Consider the following 14,278-nt stretch of genomic DNA (forward strand, 5'->3'; position numbering starts at 1 on the left):
AGGAGCTAGGCATAGTCTTCTCTCCACTTCCCACCAGCTACACTGTTTTTGAACTTCTTTGGACTTCTCCATCATACCCTGATCTCTATCATACCTTATCCTTCCTCCACCCCCTTTTTAAGTTCCTCCCCTCCTCACTTCAGTTTTTTAGCTTCCTTTTTTGTGACTTCCCCCATTAGATTGTAAGCTCCTTGAGGGCAGAAATTATTTTTATTTGTATTTTTATCACCCATGCTTAGTACAATACTTACCACATAGTAGGCACTTAATACATGTTCGTTGACTGACCAAAACAAAATCAGTGCAGGCACTCTGGGTACAAACATAACCTGTGCTATCTTTTAGTCTGAATAGTTGTTTCCTATTATTTGTTATCCTACAGAACAGGATTTATGAAAGATTCTGGACCCAACTCTGCTGTTAACTAGCTATGTTTCCTTAAGCAAGTCATTTAACTGTCTGAGACTCAGTTTTCTTATTCTTGAAATGCAAAAGTTGAATTAGATGGCCTTTAACATCCTCTTCAACACGAAAATTATAGGATCCTATGGGCTTAAATTTTTTTTTGGCACATTCCTGGGTAGGGTGGGTGAAAAACATGCATCTTTATTTTATCTCCAAATAAAGACAGCCTATTCCTGCTTAGAATGCAGTGGTATTATAGACTGTATTTTGGTATTTAATTATTCCATTCTCAGAGTAAATACATTGGTGCCAAATTCTAAAAATGAAGATGAGAAAATGCCAAATGTTGCTTTATTTGGTCTTATGATCTGCTGTGTCCTGTATAACTAGGTTTTGTCAGAAAGGATTGGATTCTAAGAAGAGAGAAAGGGGAAATGATAATAATGGATAAGAAAACACTGGGGCTACTCATTCTCAGAATTACACATGAAGCTGGCATGTACTTTGTGCAAAGCTTTGTGTTATACAGCATGGCTAGTCTAAAAGGTAGTAAGACATGGATTTAAGTTTTGCCACTGAAATATATTGACTGTGTGAATTTCTAGGACAACCCCCTCTGTGAGTTCCCTATAAAATCACAGGTCTATTCTAAAAAAAAACAAAAAGAAAAAATTAATTTTTTTTATATTTTATATTTACAGTCATATATTTCAAGTAAGAAACCTAATTTTTCCTGCTTATCTGTGTCAGCATCTCAAAGATTCATGATTTTACCAGTGTCAGTACTTCTGTCCACATATATTATATACTACCATCACCTCCACCCTGCTTCTGAACAGGCTTAAGACTTAGTAGATGGCTTCATGAGTTGCTGTGGCTGGGAAAAACAAAACAAAACAAAACAAAACAAAACAAAACTATTCAGTACATGTTGTTTCACCTTTTGTTGATAGGTATCACCAAACCAAGCTAGCCTGGTCTTCATAGGCAACAGATGCAAAGTCCATTGCCAGTCCTATATTAGAAATGAGAGATAGTATGGTACCATGGAAAAGTCTTAGATTTGGAATCAGAGAACCTGAGTCAAGTCCACGTTTATTATTCTGTGCTAGAAACATAATAGAAAGGTAAAAATAGAAATATTTTAAAATAATAATAAAATTAGTTTTTAAGCTTCTGCCCTCAAGGATTTTATAAACTAATGAAGGAGAAAGAAACTGGGCCTCAGTTCCCTTACTTGTAAAATAAGAGAGTTTTATGAAATGGCCTCTAAGGACTCTTCAATCTTTAAATCTATAATTCTGTTGATCTTACATCTTTCTAGCTTTAGAGGATCTCACTCAATGAGCTCTGATTTGCCTTTGACAGACTAGGGCCGTCTCTATCCCAGAGTGAGGTGTAGTATAGGATTTTAATGGAAGTACAAATGGTTATAATTTTTCATCTGATTTTTTATCAATGTTTATGATTTCAAATAAAAACCTTTCATGCTAATGACATTTAATATTTGTTTTCATTTGTAGAACAGTGCTATAATAAGTTGATTAAAAAAGGGATAGCAATTTTTAATCTATAAAATGAAAAAAAGATGCAATATACAGAAATTGAGATATATTCTGAAAATACTTTATCGAATGGAGAGAAAGCCCCAGTGAGGAAATCATGAGGTGAAACCAGACAGAACTGTCCCATTCAACAAAGAAAAACCTTTTAAGGAGAAAGAACCTGTAATATAACGTGGCACTTGTAGGTACATTAAGCTAAAACATCCAGGAGCCAGTGAATTTTTTCATGCTGTCAGAGTATTCAACGGTACATATGAGCTGTCGTACTTCAGCCATCAACATCCAGAAAAGCTTAGCATTTTACAAAACAACTTTCCAATAGAAACAATTCAGCTTCATACTTACAGGCATATGGATACTAACAGAATAAGTAAAATAGCAGTTGTCAGTCTTTGAATCATTATCCTCCTCCTCCTCCTCTCCTCTTCCTCCTCCTCTTCTATCACAGTCCTATAATCTCCCTTTCTCTTCTCTTTTTCTTTCTTTTCTTTTCCTCTTCCCTTTCCCTTTCTTTTTGCCTATTCCTTCCTTTCCCTTTCCTTTCCATTTTTCCTATTAAAATAATTAAAATATTTCTGATTACTCACCAGGCACAAGAAAAGACTGGAATACGGGACTATTGAGATACAAATGAGGTGTATAGTCTGGGAATTCTTCCTGATCATTTCAGGTTCTATCAGAATTGGGGTTTATTATGGTTCTGCTTGGGGGGAGGAGAAGTGGAAGAGAAATATATTGAGTAGGTGTGACTGTACATCACATTTCTCATGTTGTGCCATAATTTATAGGGCATTCTGGCACTATCTTTCACACAAAACATTAACACCAAGGTACCTTTCTGCTTGTCCAGAATCCAAGAGCTTTTTCAGATGTGATAAGAAAGCTCTACTGATTCCAGCAACTTTGCCTCTCTCACTGTAAAAAGCATATTCTAATGCTCAAGATTGTGGGTTCCCTATTGCTTAACACATTATTTGGCTATTCTAAATGCAAAATTTAGGAATACATTTATTCTAATGTATGGGTTGATTTTAGTTTGAAATTATGTAATTTACTTAACATTATAGTCATCTATTGAGTGTACCACAAACTGAATGGCTTATAGGGCAATCAGAGATTTTTTTTTTCAGCACCATGCCTTTCTGCAAGTGTTGTAACTGCTCTTAACCATAAGGTAAGAGTCTACCCTGCTCCTGATATAATGAACTGCATTCCAGCATAGAGAATCGAATACATGGATCTTAGGATAGAAAATTAAAGCAGTTTTGCAGAGAAATTTAGGACCAAGGTACATAATCTGGGTTTTTAATTAAAAAAATGACTTTTTAATCTACATTCTGTGTCCTTCATAGATGATATCTATAGAAAAACACGTTAAAATATGGTTTTTGTTGACGTTACCATTTTGCATCTATTTAAAACTACCATCAGAATTTCCTAGAAGGATATTAGGAATGAGTAAGGAGACCTTGAGTGGATACGATCTTTCTAGTCCCAGAAGGGAACGAAGTAGAATGGAACCTGCATAAGGATAATTGATTTAGAGCTGGATGGGACCTAGAAAGCAAGAACATCAAAACTTTATCTGATGTGTAGGCAGAGGAGAAACTGTCAGTCAAACACCTTTTTGCTAGCACAAAAATAAGTTTTTAAAGGAATATTTGTATTTGAATGTTTTCAGTTTACATTTCATATTGAAAATACAGTCAGATTACTGTTGACAATATGTCAGTTTGATAGAAACATGATTCTATGAAGCCACATCAAAAGTAGTTTTTGCTTTTTATTTCCTTTATTGCTTTCTTTGTGGATGTAGAGAAATCTGTGATCACGAGGCTGTCCCCAATTAAATCCTTCAGATTAAAGATGCTCCTCAGATGGGAGAACATTTAACAGGGCAGCTTTGCAGGGACAGTAGAGGAAAGCCTGAGTCAAAATCTCATGCTGATTCAGCTTCTAAAAGAGATAGTTCAAATACACATTTTCCTCTGAAGCCTAGGCAATTTCAAATCAACTTATTAGATTTAAAATTACCAGAACAATCCAGTTCAGAGGGAGAACTGAATAACTTTTGTGTTGTTTCTTTGTCCAGTTTGTCTCTAAGTCCCACTCGACATTTTCCTTAGCTTAGGTAAGAGTGGGTGGGGGTTTTAGTTAGATTGGGAGGTGGTTTGCCTGAATTTTTTTATTTGTATCAAATTTCTATTTCTCTGAGTTCCAAAAATTATACATAGGTATCTATAGGTCATCCAGTGTTACTTAGACCTGGTATTGTCATGATACTTGTTCCCATCCCCATGTATCTTTTCCACTTCCACATAGCCATCATGACATTCCATGATAAACAAAACCAGAGACTACGATTGAAAAATTTATGGAAATGTGTAAGCATATATAATACAAATCTTCATAATCAATCTGTGTCTTAAATAGCTTATTAATAAATGCTGATCTAATTAGCTTTATTTAGAGTTCAAGTTAGCTCTCTCATGGGGTCATAGATTTAGAGCTGAAAGGGATCTTAAAGGCCATTTGGTTCAAACCCCCTCCCCCCCAATTTTATAAAGGTGAAGAAACTGAAGTCCAGAAACTTAAAACTGTTTAAGTTCACATAAGTAGTAAATGGAAGAACTAAGGTTTGAGCACAGGACATCTGAGGGCAAGTTTAGTTTCCTTTTCCATGACAACATGCATTCTGGAGACTTAAAAATACTTCAATGCTTATTATTCTTCAATCCCATGTGTGACAAGCAAATCACAAAAGAAAAAAAAATAAAACATTCTTTGCAGAGCAAGATGAAGTCTTAATGATTTTTGAAACATTACTTTTAACCAGTGTATAATGATTCACCTTAGAATACACAAAAAGATAGAAATATTTTGTGTTTTATTCACTTATTGGATTATAGATTTAGAGTTGGATGGGACCTTAGAGGAGACCTAATCCAACCTCTCATCATCCCTATGAAGAAACTGAAGCAATGACTTGCTTAAGGTCACAGAGTCCATAAGTGGCTAATCCAGTATTCAAACTCAGGACTTCTACCTAGACATGCAATACTTCTTTCATCTTTTCTTACTTTTTCCCTCCTCCCTTCCCTCAATTTCCCTTTCTCTCTTTCTCTTTCTCTTTCCTTCCTTCCTTTCTTCCCCCTTTCCTTTTTCTTTCTTCTTTCCTTCCCCTTTCTTTTTTCTTCTTCCTTTCTTCCTTTTTTTTTGTTGTTCTCACAGGATGATGTGATGATATATGTAAATATGTTTTTCATGTGAGCCATAGCTTGTGTTCCCTATTATTGTAGTAGAAGTTTTTTTTGCTGGAATAATGCGGTTCTTTGGGAGAGAACTGAACATAAAATGATTCTAAATGAATGATTCTCTTATGAATTAGAAATGGCAAATACTTATCTGAACATCAACTTTCTTCCCCTACCACTCAAGCGCACATTAAAAAGTACATTAAAATGATTTCTTTTAGTCTGGTTTTAAATGTCTCAAGCAATTGTGTTTCCATTACCTCCTGTAAAAGATTAATACTGGTCTTTCTCAACAGTAAGCCAATTAATCTCTTCTTTAATTTTATTCATTTTCCTGGAAATTTTCCTAGGATTGCTTTAAGTGATGGTTTTTCTTTCAAGTTTTTGTGTACCTATATGAGATACACAGATGATATAATGGTCTTCACAACTACTGCCTTTGTGTTCTAGATAGCTTGTTAATAAATGTTTGCTTAATCAAATTGAATTGAAGCCCAAAGTATCTCTCCTTCCCTCTGGGGTTGGGGTGGGGGACATGGAATAGGCTGTTAACAACCACAGTAAGACTGAGATATCCTGTAGACTTTTCAAAATCATCGTGTCCAAAATAAAACTAATTCTCCATTTCCCTTCTAAAAAAATCACCCCTTTTCTGAGTTTCCTTATTTCTGTTGAGTGTACATGGCTAAAGTGATTCTAGTTTGCAACTTAGAAGTCATCCTCAAGTCTTCACTTGCCCTCATCCCCCTCAACCCAATATCAAATCCTAGTTACCAAGTCTTGTTCAAACCTACCTCCATCACATCTTCCTGAATCCTTTGCCTTGTCTCTTCTCCTAGTCTCATTTCACCTTTCTTCAACTCATATTCTACAAAGCTTCCAAGATGACATTCTTAAAGCATAAGCCTGACTTGGTCATTCCTCTGCTCAAGAAATTCTAGGTCCCTTTGCCTTTAAGATAAAAGACAATCTCCTTTATTTGGTATTTAAAGTTCTTTACAAACTGGCTCTAGACTGCCTTACCAGACTTATCCACCTTACTCCCTTCTCAACCCATTACAGTCCAAATGCACTGGCCTATCTACTTTCTTTCATATATGCATTTCATCTTCTATATCTATGCCTTTCCCAAGGCTATGTCCCATGCCTGGAATGTACTTTTTCTCCACCTTTGCCTCTTAGAATGCTGGATTTATAATCAAAGCTCAGTTCAATCACCGCTTTCTATAACACATTGCCACCAGATGTTAGTAGTTCTCCCAAACTGCCTTTAAAGTAACTTGTACAAATTTTGTGTATCTTTTGAATCTATTTATATGTATATATGTAAAGGCAGCAGTGGCATAGAAGATGGAGAGCTGTCCCTGAAGCCAGGAAGATGTAGGTTCAAATCTCACCTATGACACATACTAGCTTTGTGACTTTCAACAAGTCACTTAATCCTCAACACATTAAGTAACTCTCTAAGATTATTTGCAGAGAAGATGCTGACTTTATGAGATGAGTGATTTTCCCCTCCTGGAATTCCCCTGTATTAGATAAATCATGCCTCATCACTATTATATGTGTATCTGTCATATCCCCTCAATGGAAATGTAAGCTCCTTTGGGCGCCAACTTTTTCCTTTTCATCTTTGTATCACCAGCACTTAGCAAAGTGCATGGCATAGAAGAGATATTTAATAAATGCTCATTTATTTATTGATTGACTTCATAGGTATTAGAGCTCTAAATACTTTCAGTATCCAGACTTACAAGTTCGTCTTCTAGCTATTTCATTGGATCTATATGTGACAGACCTGGCAAGAGCATCTTCATAATGGCAAGGTCCATTTTTATATATTTTCTAATATAGTACCATTTACACCTGAGGAAAGTGGGTGGCCAGTGCTGAGAATTTCTTTGACCATTCTTTGTATTCCAAGCAATTAGCATGGTTTCTGTTGTTGAGTTATTTCAAATGTGTCCGACTCTTCATGACCCCACTTGGGGTTTTCTTGGCAAAGATACTTGAGTGATTTGCCTTTTCCTTCTCCAGTTCATTTTACAAATGAGGAAATTGAGGCAAAGAAGGGTAAGTGACAGCTAGGGTGGCACAGCTAGTAAGTGCTTGAGGCCCAATTTGAATTCACAAAGATGAGTCTTCCTAAGTCTAAGCTTGATGCTCTATCTACTGCTTCACCTAGCTGTCCTGTACCTGGCACACAATAAAACCTCAATAAACGCTTATTGATAACCTCAAAGATTTGAAAGGAACACTAGTCTTCCATATAATAATGATAAAATAATAACAATATAATAGTTTTCACTTTATAATGATTTCTATTTTAAAAGATTACTTCAAATAAATTATGGCAACATAGTATAGTAGATTGCTAGGCTTAGAGTTAGGAAGGCCTGGGTTTACATTCTACTTCATACCCTTACTAGCCACATAAATCTGGACAAGTCATTGGAACCTCAGTTTCCTCATCTATAAAATGGGAATAATAATAGCATGTAACTCCTAGGGTTGTTGTGAGGATCAAAAGAGACAATACGTAAAAAAAACTTTTCAAACTTTAAGAGCTATACCCTTGTAAGATATTAATATTATTATTTCATGCACCCTGGGAGGTCTATGACATAGGACTAATTACTAATATAGCATAGCAGGAATATGAAGACTTGGCTTCCAATCCCCACACTGGTGCTGTTGGCTCATAGGATTAAAGCTAGAAGGAGCTTCAGTGATCATTTCATATAACTCCTTGATTCCATATGAGGAAATTTTGTCCCAAAGAAGAAAGATTCCTACCCAAGGCCACATCAGTAAGTAGTAGAGCTGTGTACTTTCTAATCTCTGGTGCTGCTTCCTGCTTACTGGTTGTGTGACTTGGGTGCATCACTAACATCTCTGAGGCTCAGTTTCTTAATGTGTAATATGAAGGGACTGGATTAGATGATCACTAGGCTATCTACCACCCCCAGATTTCTGATCCCAAGATCACTGTTCTTTTTACTGTAGTTCTCAGTGTTGAGTAGCATTTTTAACACTGAAAATGATTTCACAATTAAGATTTCCTTTGAATATGAGCTTCAATTTATAGCTTTTATCCATAAGTAACATTCATCCACCCTTTATTCATTGTCATGATATTTATGAATGAATATATCATAAAACTAAACACAAATATTTATATAATTGTTGACCATATAAACAAAGACAAAAGCCATAAAAATTCAGATGATGTCCCATGTGGCATCATTTTTGGTTTACTCCCCAAAAAATTCTAAATGTGTTTTGAAAATATTAAGAAATACGTTAACAAAAGTCCCTTTGGCATTATGTAATAAAGCAAAATTTATAGAAAATTATCATCTTTAGAAAATAAAACTAAAGCAACCTATAACTTAGAGGATCATGACTCTAGAGTTAGAGACAGAACAAGACCAAATGAGGAGGTCAGGGAACAGCATAAAAAATCAAATAAAAAAAAGATCTCAAGACTTGTTGCATGATTGGTCTGACAAATTAGAGGAATACTGAAACTGGGTGACCTTAAGCTCTTTAGTTTGGTTGTGAATCACTAAATATTTAGACAAAGAATTTATTACTATTTGATTAGTGATTTTTCAGCCACATGTAAAACCCAAATTTTAGATGCAATTTGTAACAGGAGAGACAGAAAACTCATCCCATTGCCCTCCAGCTTAACCCTTCTGAGATGTCTAGACACTATATTTTTCACTCATCAGAGAGGGCAGAGAATGGAAGAAGGGAAACTAACAGAGAGAGAATTATATTAATCAAAGCAATTTTCTGTGAAAGCATGCATAAGAATTTCCAAGTAAGTTACTGAAAGGAAGCCACACTCTTCAAATGGCTGAATTGAAAACAAAACTTCAGATGATAGCTATATGATTTGACAAAGATACCTCAAATTGCTGGGGAAAATCTCTTTCTTTACAGTAATGTTTCAGGCTATTTAAAACAGAATCTCAGTCAAGGAACTAAACAAAGATGCTAGGATTGGACATAGAAGACAGAAGAATTTGGCTGTTATCCACATTAGAATAGAAGCCAAAATTATGCTGACTAAAAATGGAGCCAAGCAATGTCATATAGATTTGAAAACCATGTTATGCCAAGGAAGATGTTAATTGTTTTTTAATTTACAGGTTTGATAAGGATCATAAATTGTTCAATTTCTTAATTGAGACTCTATATCTAGACCTAAATATCTTTGGGACTTTGTAAGGCCTTCAAGTCTCCCCTTGTTTCATTCATTTTCTTGTTTTAACAGAGGGTCTAGATCTCGGTCCAGCTTAGATCTAATGTAAATCACAGTATTTCACTTAGATAATCATCTCCTATTGTACTTCATTTTCTCTTTTAATAAGGGAATAGTAAAAAATACAAAGAAAAGTGGGTGTGCATTTTCCCCCTATAGTTCTTAGGGAGACTAATGGTTGAGTCAGTTTGCTAATGAGTCATAATAGGAAATCATCTCAAGTGAAATGTTTGAAACTGCATTCCTTATTTTGCCCTGTAACTAAAGGAAAGATCAACCAGTCATCTTTGTTGACTGATAGAATGGATATAAGATACCTAGAACAAAGGAAAAATATGAAGGGATTGTTCATAAGGAAAGAACTGACTTTTAAACAACTTAACATCTACTTTTTTTTCCTTTGGATTTTATATTCTTGTGCTTCAAGTACTTGTACTCTAGTGATGTCAGCTAGTGTCGTATGCCAGCAAAGGGAGCTTAATTGTAAATGAAGGCTTTCATTTAAGTTTTAGAAGATGACATCTTTTTTGTCCTTTTAAGTTTATGAAACATGGCTAAAATAGTCAAAATGATTCATAAGAAAAATTGATTAGGCAAAGTGCCCATTCCATCCTATTTGAATTTTAAATCTATGAGAACTGGGAACCATGGCCTACCACCTCCTAAAACTGGGCTCATATGGAACTAGGTCTGATCTCAAGGGTAATCCAATAAGGATCATTTTCTCTCTTTGGCTCACTGCTTCGTCCTGGAATTATTATATGGAAATCTCAAAATGCTGCTTAGGTATAGCTCATTTCTAAGTTTCCCTGCATATAAATAAAAGGAGTCCCAAGTTCCTGTATAAGCTTTCAAGGTAGCACATGCACAACGTATTGGATGAAGTTACTCTGTTTTGTTTTGTTTTGTTCTGTTTTGTAATTCATAAGGGAAAAAGATTCAAATGACTCAAAGAACCCAATAAATATAAACAGAAAATACATAAGGCACTCAGCCTATGAGCTACAATAAGAGAAATAAACTTTAGTTTACGATCTAGGCAATTAGCCTTCTGACATTCTGGTGAGTCCCTGTCTTTCAGAAAGTCCTATAGGCCTCACAGGACTTATATTATCTACCTGTAGTTTAAGCTCCCTATGGAAAGCAAATGTTTTGGGGGCTGCTAAATAAGCAATTAGACATTGTACTCTCCTAGTAATTCATTGCCTTAGCTTTTCAAGTAGGTGAACAATGTGAACAATTCTCTTCTTTCTCTAATTAAAACATTGTATCAAAAATTTTCCTTCTCTCTTTGAAAGGTATAATTCTTAAACTTTCAAACTTGGAAACTCTTGAATTTGGGTCAAGAGGGTGCATTCATCTGTTTCTACAAAACATACCTCAGTGCTACAGATGCCACCCACACTTGAGTTGCAAAAAGTTTACTCTAAGGATCTCTGCTATTTAACTACAAACAAACACATACAAATACGCCATGATACTGTACCATGATCTCCTGAAGAAACTTCAAGTGTACTTGAAGAAATCAAGTGTACTTGATGCTGCTATCTCTTGTTCTGAAAAAAAATCCATTCTCAAAAATACTAGTCTCTGACTTGCACTCAGAAGTTGTGGCTGAACACATGTGCTCCTACTCTAATATTGTCATTAACTGTTCCCACCATTAACTGTGGTGGAGAAAGAAAAAGAAATACCCACTACCACCATACACACATATACACTTGCTGTGCTAGTGCTGAAAAGTTCAGAGGAAAAAGCATACAGAAAAGAGAACTGTTAACTCACTTTTCTAGACCATGGAGTAGAGTGGTTTCTTTGACCAAAGTCTATCCTCCTGAATGCTAGTCAGTTTATCTTTAGAAGTTCCCTGTGTCCTCTTAGAAAATCATAAATAGGCCTACTCACACTCCATGAGAGGGCTGCCCATCAGTGTCTCTAAACAAGAGCTATGCCCTATAACCTTCTCAGGATAAATGGGGAACAAATGAAAATGTTTAGGGACTTCTCTGACCAATGCCCCTCCCAAATGCATAAAAATATCACCAAATGGTATGAAAGTTCAGGGGAGGGAAAGATCAACTATAATTGAGGTGAATCAGGAAATATTTCAAGGAGGAAATTGAAATAGCGATGAGTTTTAAAGGATGATTAGTGTTTGAGGTAGCAGAGATGGTGGTAGAGAAGGGCCTTCCAGGAAGAGGAAATAAAATAAGCAAGGTACAGAAGTGAGAAAATACATGTTCATGACACTCAATCAGTCAATCAATAAACATTTATTGCCCTCTGTGTGCCAGGCACTTTGCCAAGCCCTGGGGATACAAAGAAAAGCAAGACAGTATCTGCCCCCGAAAGCTCTCAGTGTAATAATATTACACATGAAATAACAATTAATACTCCAGTTTGGCTAGGGGAAAGGGCACATGAGGAATGTGACATCATAATTCTAAAAGAAACTAGTAGAAGTTTTTTAGCTGAGGAATTATATATTTAAAGCTATGTCTTAGAAGATCAATCTGATAGCAGTGAGTTCAAAGTGGATTGGAAATGGAGAATTGACAGAACAATAGTCCAGGCAAAAGATAATTAAAATGACACAGATAATAAAGAGTAAAGACAAAGCATATATCAATGATTGATTTAAAAGTAAAGATGCTATTTTCTCTTTTCTCCCACTTTTAAATACCTATGTTCATTATTCAATGGGAAAACATGCTCTGTCAAAATCTGTTTATGAGAGCCAGTCCATCCCAAGAGATTTTAGACATGAAACTTGAAAGAGAATAAATAGAAGAAAAATGAAAAATTCTTGATAGTATTTTTATATATTGATCTAATAGTATCATCATTGATTACAGTGGAACCAACCTATATGGACCCTAATATCTCAATATCCACTGTGACATAAAAAGTAGTGGAGGGAGACCTTTTGAAGGTGAAGAAGGACATGTAGACCAGACTATTTATGTACATAAGACAAATGTATTGGAGGTGGCAAAGTTTTTAAAGAAATGAGGAATTAATTTTTAAGATTTTTGAAAGAGAGGAAGATATTGAACAATTGGAAAAATGTCACATAGTACTATGAAAATAAAAAGGGGATTGAGAAGAAATTCCTAATCATGACCTATATGCATATTTTTCATCATATGAAATCTATATGAAAATCCACAATACATTCATTAAGCACTGATGAAAATATGAGACAGGAAGAAGTAGATAGAGAACTAGACCTAAAATCAGGAAGATGAGTTCAAATTCAGCCTCAGACACTTAACTGTGTGTATTTCTATGGAAAGTTACTTAACTTCTGTTTGCTTCCATTTCTGCATCTGTAAACTAGGGATGATAATAGTATCCACTTCCCAAGATTGTTGTGAGAATAATATGAGAAAATATTTTTAGAGTGCTTTGCATACCTTAAGGCCAGCTATGATGATATTTTCATAGTCATACAACTAGCTAAAAGGTGGAGAGAATACAAGATATGTCATGTTTGTGTTTTATCAATCACAAAATGTTTGACTACAGAGAGTAAAATGCAGCCCTCAAATACTCTCTTCCTACACAGTATAACATGTATTTCTAAAGCTCCCTGGAAGTTGACTGGCAAGAATAAATCAATGGGACAGTAGGAAAGGCAGAAAATACAGGTGGACAGACATTTTCCAACTTCCCCAAGTTTCCTCTTTTTCTGTGAAGAAATTTCTTGTCCCTCTTTATTTCCATCTTCTCAGTGGCCACTCCTTGCTACCTGCTTATGGCTTGCTACAGCTGCCACTAGAGTCGCAGTCCACGTTATGTGCAGAGAAGGGTGAACTAGAAAAGATTCTGGGGAGTTGTAATAGTAAAGACAAACCTAGAGTGGAGACAGAACCAGCTGATTGCAGTGACCAGGCAGCAATGAATAGATAGATCGATAGATAGATGATAAATAGAATAGAATAGCAGAATAGAATAGATATAAAAAAAGAACCAGTAGAGACATCAGGGAAAATTCATCTTTTGATGATATCTGCCATGGAGACAAATCTGAAGCCATGACATTCCCTTAAACCAGTGGTGTCAAATTGATATAGAAATAAGGGTCACTAAATGATACATAAGTATCCCTGCAGGCCTCCTATTGTCTTTGAAAATGACATTCTATCTTCCACTATATTTTTATTAATTTTGCTAAAAATTTCTCAATTACATTTTAAAGTGCTTTGACTGGAGAGTGTTACAGACCTGTGGGCCCATTATCAAAAACCTCCACCTTAAATTATCACTCCTCTACACTGATTTTTTCCAATTATTTGCAAAGATAATTTGGACATGTTCCTGCCATGCAATCTCTTCCTTATTCTTTGCCCTACTCTCACTGTATATGTATAGATTTGTATGTGTGTATATCTGTATATATATATATATATTATATATATATGCTAATACACATATGTATGTATGTGTGTATATACATATATACATATGTGTGTATATATATATTCCTACATCTATCTTTCTGTCTGTCTGTTTATCTATCTAGGACAGGCACTGCAGATGGGCTATGAACTAAGACCAGAATATAATGTAAAAAGGTAAGATGAATTGCATTTGGGGAATGGAACAGCATTTCAAAGGTTTCAAATTGATCCACCCCCTTCTCCCACAACACTCATGCTTTTAATATTAGTATTCTCCTGGTGATGCTATATGTTTATGAGTCATGTAGCATCAAAATTCCCAAGTAATCAAGACTGCAACTGCTCCAAATGGTAATGAAGAGGCACATGGTGGGTGTT

The sequence above is a fragment of the Vombatus ursinus genome, unplaced genomic scaffold, assembly GCF_900497805.2.
Source record: "Vombatus ursinus unplaced genomic scaffold, bare-nosed wombat genome assembly UNPS02014794.1, whole genome shotgun sequence".
Taxonomy (NCBI): Eukaryota; Metazoa; Chordata; class Mammalia; order Diprotodontia; family Vombatidae; genus Vombatus; species Vombatus ursinus.